This window comes from Chelonia mydas, chromosome 4, assembly GCF_015237465.2.
Source record: "Chelonia mydas isolate rCheMyd1 chromosome 4, rCheMyd1.pri.v2, whole genome shotgun sequence".
NCBI classification, from domain to species: domain Eukaryota; kingdom Metazoa; phylum Chordata; order Testudines; family Cheloniidae; genus Chelonia; species Chelonia mydas.
The window spans coordinates 28,474,717-28,480,998 of NC_057852.1; positions in this window are offsets into that span (position 1 = coordinate 28,474,717).

The window sequence follows — 6,282 nt, forward strand, 5'->3', positions numbered from 1 at the left end:
GCACCCAGCCGGGGAAGGCGCTCTGTGTACAAGCTAGAGGTGTTCGAAACACAGTGTGACTGTTCTTGTGGAAGAACTTCCAGCCTTTTCCATGGGGGAAAAGGGTCTGCGGAACACATTGGAAAACCTGGAAATAAAATTACCTGCACTAGTGAAAATATTGGTACGGTGTCAGTTACAGTACTACAAGATGGCCCGGCCCCTGCAGGGTGCTCCATGCAGAGCCCTCCTGCACCTATGGGGACCCGTGTTGTGTGAGGCTATAGGATAACTGTCTTGAAGTGCATAGCTAATAATAATAACACAGAGCACTATTCCAGCAGTGGGATTGGACAAAAACATCTGCCAGTCTTTACTAACCATAGAATAAGATTATGCCCCCCGATCTCATTCTTGATACCCCCCCATCAAGATTCACTAGTGTCTCATTCTGACTTTAAAAAAAGAAAGTTACACTGAGAGACATTTTTATTCTTTATGTATTTCTGTTTCCTGTGTATATTGCCAAGGTTATTTGCATGAAAATAGGTTGCAGTTACTTGGGAGTTCTCTCAGGGTTCCCACGCATTGTGAATTTTACATCAACATGTTGCAACATTATTTTGTTCTTCAGAGTAGGTGCAGTGAGGGGAAGGGGTGCTACATATCACCATGGTGTTTCCATACGTCATCATTTGTGTGGTCACGTGATTGAGTGTTCGTGACACTCTCACACTGTTTTGAGATTGTCTCATGATATCGTGATACAAGCATGTTTTTGCATTACATTGATTTTCATTATTCCTCTGCATAAAGCCATAGTCCCTTTTTTGTGACATCACAACTGCTGCCCACTCAGGTATTATTTCATTCATGTAATGCCTATCCTAAACTGGTCTGAGAGAACCCTTATTTAAATCTCTCCTCAAGATTGTTTTTTTTCCCATGACCTCTATGAGAATCGGAGCCTATATGCCTGCAAGGCCATGGGGTATAGCTGAGGTGTTCTTGCAGAATTGGAATTAATTTGCAAACTGGACACCATTACATTAGGCTTGAATAAAGACTGGGAGTGGATGGGTTATTACACAAAGTAAAAACTATTTCCCCATGCTAATTTTTCCCCCCTACTGTTACTTACACCTTCTTGTCAACTGTTTGAAATGGGCCATCCTGATTATCACTACAAAAGGTTTTTTTTCTCCTACTGATAGTAGCCCACCTTAATTGATTGGTCTCGTTACAAATGGTATGGCAACACCCATTTTTTCATGTTCTCTGTGTGTATGTATATCTTCCTACTGTATTTTCCACTGCATGCATCTGATGAAGTGGGTTTTAGCCCACGAAAGCTTATGCCCAAATAACTGTATTAGTCTCTAAGGTGCCACAAGGATTCCTCGGTTTTTTTGCTGATACAGACTAACACAGCTACCACTCTGAAAAATGTACCTACTGGAAATCGTTACCTCATACAGAGACTTATTGGGCTATATAGTTAACATTAGATAAGGAGAGGATTCCCCACTCTTGTCCCTCTCCTCCATACACTCTGTGACACTCTACTCTCCCTATTCTGGTTTCTTTTTTGACTAGCAAAATGCAGTACTAGATATATGGGTATTTATATCAACCTGTTCTTCCAAGACCTCTGTGAACACCACTGTCCAAAAGTAACTGAAAATATCAAATTGGTTCTAGATCCTGGACAGATCTTATGAATTTCCTGGGAAGGCAGGAGCCTCCAGACGATATTATTTATCCCAACATACCTATCCGAACAGCTTTCTGTCCATCTTGAACAAAAATTTCCGGGATCAGGCTAAAAGTTTCTTTAGATTTTTTTGGTGGGGGGCCGGGGGGGGGCGCAGAATTATACAGCCATAATATGCCTGGCCATATGCCACTGCGTGGGACGGCCCTCCTTCTTCACATTTCTTATTGGGCCTGCAGACTCAGCTTTCTTAAGGTCTGGTTCTGTATCTTAGTAAGCTCAGCCTGGTTAGAGCTGGAATTGAAAAATGCTTACAATTTGTCTGTTGGTGGGGAGGCAAGGAGCATCAGAAACTTCTCAGCTCCCATCAAGGTACACGACTATGTGTGAACACAGCCGTCCGCATGTAAGGGACTATTTGTATAACTGGGGCCTGTATTTGAATGGGAGAAGCCATGTGATGTACTGCAATCAACTGGGCTAGGAGCCAGGAACTTCTGAATTATAATTTCAACTCTCCTACGTTAACTTACTTCATAGGGGAGTTGGAAAGACAATGTTTGTATAGCACTTTGAAAAATTAAAAGGTATAAATATTACTTACTTATTTCTGTTGAGAAGAGCAGGTTGAAAAATGAATACCTGTCTTCAAAATTAAAATAATTTTGACATATTTTAAGGAAGTGTACTAAATTGACCCACATTTAGTTTTTCCCCCTCACAATTTTTAATGGTTTTTTAAAAATCAATTTTTTTGTCAAAAACATGGAAAATGTTATTGAAATAGGTATTGAAATTTTTAGTTTCAAAAGGAAAACCTGATTTCAGTAATGTTAAAGCAAAATAAATTTCCAAATCAGTGGACTGTGTGACAGTCAGATGTGCTGATCTCTTGATATAAGCGAGTACAAGGTTGCTTTTAAAGTTTTGCATTAGAGTAGCATGAAGCTGGGGTGCGTATTGCTTTTCGGTTTTTGTTAGAGATGGAAATCAGTGCTTCGTGGAGGATGTGTGACGGTGACAAGGAAAACTAGAGTATTTCCCCATAATTTCTTATTTTCATGCTTTCAAGGTTTTGAATAGTTGGCGTATATCCTGATGCAGCCTTAACTGCCCAACCAAACAAATTTTTGTTTGTTCTAATGTTTATATGGGTCCATTTTCTATGATTTGACACCCCATAAATTATATTTACTATTGCTATAACTTTTTGCGTTAGATGTTTGGTGTTTTTTTTTTTTTTTAAAGAAACTCAGAAAAGGCTGGTCTTTCAGGTAAATTTTGGGTACATTACCCAAGTGAAACACTAACCATCCAGGAAGAAATTCAAAGACCAAACTATAGGGTTATAGGCAACAAAACCATACGCCCACTTGAATTGAAGCCATACTTTTCTTCCCAGTGGAGATTAATTCATAAATAACTTAAAGGTCTTTGCTAGTCCTTTAAATATGATTTTTGTTCAACCCAGAAGCCAAAGAAATTTTAGAAACTGAACGTGATCTGGGGAACTCTACCATTATATATTGACAACCTGTGTTTTATCCAAGGCCCTGACCCCAATCAGTGTTCAATATGGTATACTGTAAGAACAACTTGTAGTTGATGAAAGGTTAGCAAAACTCCTATTGGCTCAGAAGGAGAGGATTAGGGAATTTCATATTTTTTTTACATGCAGACCAGGGAGATGCTAGTAATCAGATAAGTCTACTAGAAACAAATTGCCGTGTGTTCGTAATATGAAAAAAATCAAATCACGTCTGTGTCGTAAGAAAATTAAACAATAACAAATTGTACCAGAGAGAAAATAAAATAAAATAAGCATTAGATGTCACTGAAATAACTTGTGTGAAACATTAACTTAATTGCAGAATGTTTCTTCACAGGAGCACTTATACAATTCTTAAGACTGAAAAGTTTTTTTTTTTTTTAAAATTAATTGTAAAACTTAGTGATAAAATCCAGGGACAAAGACTGGTGTTTGTAAGAGTAATATTTATTTTTACCTAGTTTTAGATAGCTGTTACTTTTATGACATGGAGCTAAATAAAACAAAATTGGTTAGATTCAGTCAAATTTGCAAAACTCGACAGTCATACTCAATGGTATGGAGATTAGAATTCATTTATTTATAACACAGAGGTGAGATGTTAATGTGTTAGTTAATATTTTAGGTGCTGGTCCCAGAAGAACTTATGCACATACTTAAATGTGAATTGAATAAATCAATTGCCCTGAATAATTCAACTGAATAATTAGACAGACCTGGTACAGGGGCGTGGGTGCTGGAGCAAGTTTTATAGCGGGAATACTGAAAGCTAACAAAACTGTAAACACTGTGTATGATGGAAGCTCTGCATTCATTTCCTATTATTACTTAGAGCCGGGTGAGATGCTGTATCTCCAGCACTAGTAGTTCCAGTGGCCCTGCACTGGTGGAGAGTTAAGGATGTACATAGAGTTTGCAGGATCAGTGCCATCTGTCAAGGTTCCTTCCCCACTCTGAACTCTAGGGTACAGATGTGGGGACTTGCATGAAAGACCCCGTAAGCTTATTCTTACCAGCTTAGGTTAAAAACTTCCCCAAGGTACAAACTTTGCCTTGTCCTTGAACTGTATGCTGCCACCACCAAGCGTTTTAAACAAAGAACAGGGAAAGAGCCCACTTGGAGACGTCTTCCCCCAAAATATCCCCCCAAGCCCCACACCCCCTTTCCTGAGGAAGGCTTGATAAGAATCCTCACCAACTGGTACAGGTGAACACAGGCCCAAACCGTTGGATCTTAACAACAATGAAAAATCAATCCGGTTCTTAAAAGAAGAATTTTAATTAAAAAAAAAAGGTAAAAGAATCACCTCTGTAAAATCAGGATGGTAAATACCTTACAGGGTAATCAGTTTCAAAACATAGAGAATCCCTCTAGGCAGAACCTTAAGTTACAAAAAGACACAAAAACCGGAATATACATTCCCTCCAGCACAGCTTATTTTACCAGCCATTAAACAAAAGAAAATCTAATGCATTTTCTAGCTAGATTGCTTACTAACTTTACAGGAGTTGTAAGGCTGCATCCCTGATCTGTTCCCGGCAAAAGCATCACACAGACAGACAGAACCCTTTGTACCCCCCCGATTTTAAAGTATCTTGTCTCCTCATTGGTCATTTTGGGTCAGGTGCCAGCAAGGTGACCTTATCTTCTTAACCCTTTACAGGTGAAAGGGTTTTGCCTCTGGGCAGGAGGGATTTTATAGCACTGTATACAGAAAGTTGGTTAGCCTTCCCTTTATATTTATGACACCATCGATGTTATTTAAACGTTTGTCATAAAAATGAGGTCCTGGATATTTCCTCTGTAACTTTCACTGGGGGCTTGCCTAAACAGGGATGTTTTCTCAGTTATACCAGTATAATTAAACTGGTATAGTTAAACCCTTAGGCGCCGACTTCCCCTCTGCCTGCTGGGTGCTTGACCTCCCAACTCTGGCCTCGCCCCGCCTCTTCCCACCCCTGCCCCACCCTTGCCCCTTCCCACAAGTCCCGGCCCCTGCCCTGCCTCTTCTCTGCCTTCTCCCCCATGTGCGCTGCGTCCCCACTCCTCCCCCTCCCTCCCAGAAAGTCCTAAGTGCTGCCAAACAGCTGTTAGGCGGCGGGTGGGAAGCACTGGGAAGGAGTGGGAGGAGCGAGGACCCGTGCGCATGGGGGAGGGGGAGGAGGAGGTGAGGAGGGGGGCAGGGGGAGGTGGGTGCAGAGCACCCGCTAATTTTTCCCCATGAGTGCTCTGCCCCGGAGCACCCACGGAGTCGGCGCCTATTGTTAAACCAGTATAGTAATACCAGTATAAATCCCTGTGTTGATAAGAGTGGCTTTTTTGGTTTTGTTTGCACAGCTTCCCAAGTCATACAAGCTAAACCAAAAATAGCCCTCCTACATTGGAATAAAAGTGTCTACGCAGGGGTTTATACTGATATAACACCGTTGGTTTAAATACACACCTTAGCCTATAATGGCATAGCTTTCCCACATAGACACAGTATTGCCAACTCTCATGAATTTATCGTGAGACACATGGTTGTGCCCCGCTGCTGCAGGAGCTCTCATGATGATGCAAAGAGCTCCTGCAGCCGTGCAGTTATTTTGGAGATGGTGACTACACGCACCACCCTCCTGTTTCCAGCAGCAGCCTGATTTCCTGTTCCCAGCAGGCTCTCTCTTCCCGTCCTGGTCTCAAGTATCTGCTTCTCTGACTCCTCCCTGCTCCACCACTTCAACAGGAGAGAATGAGTGCTCTACCCCAGAATGTCTAATAGCTCAGTGGTCATGGCCCTCTCCTGTGATAGGGAAGACCCAGGCTCAAGTCCCTGCTCCAAGCCAGGCAGAAAAAGGGATTTGACAGCAGGCCTCCCACATCTCAGGTGAGTGCCCTAACCGCTGGGTTATTGGTTATAATAGAGTGGATGTCTCTGTCTCTCACTCTGTTTTTTTCCCCTTTGGGAGTAAGGGCTGGCCTGGCTTAGGCCTCCAATTCCAGAAGGTTCACGAATGTGAATCCCTAGTAGTGGAGTTAGGTGCCTAACTTCCCTGAAGGAGC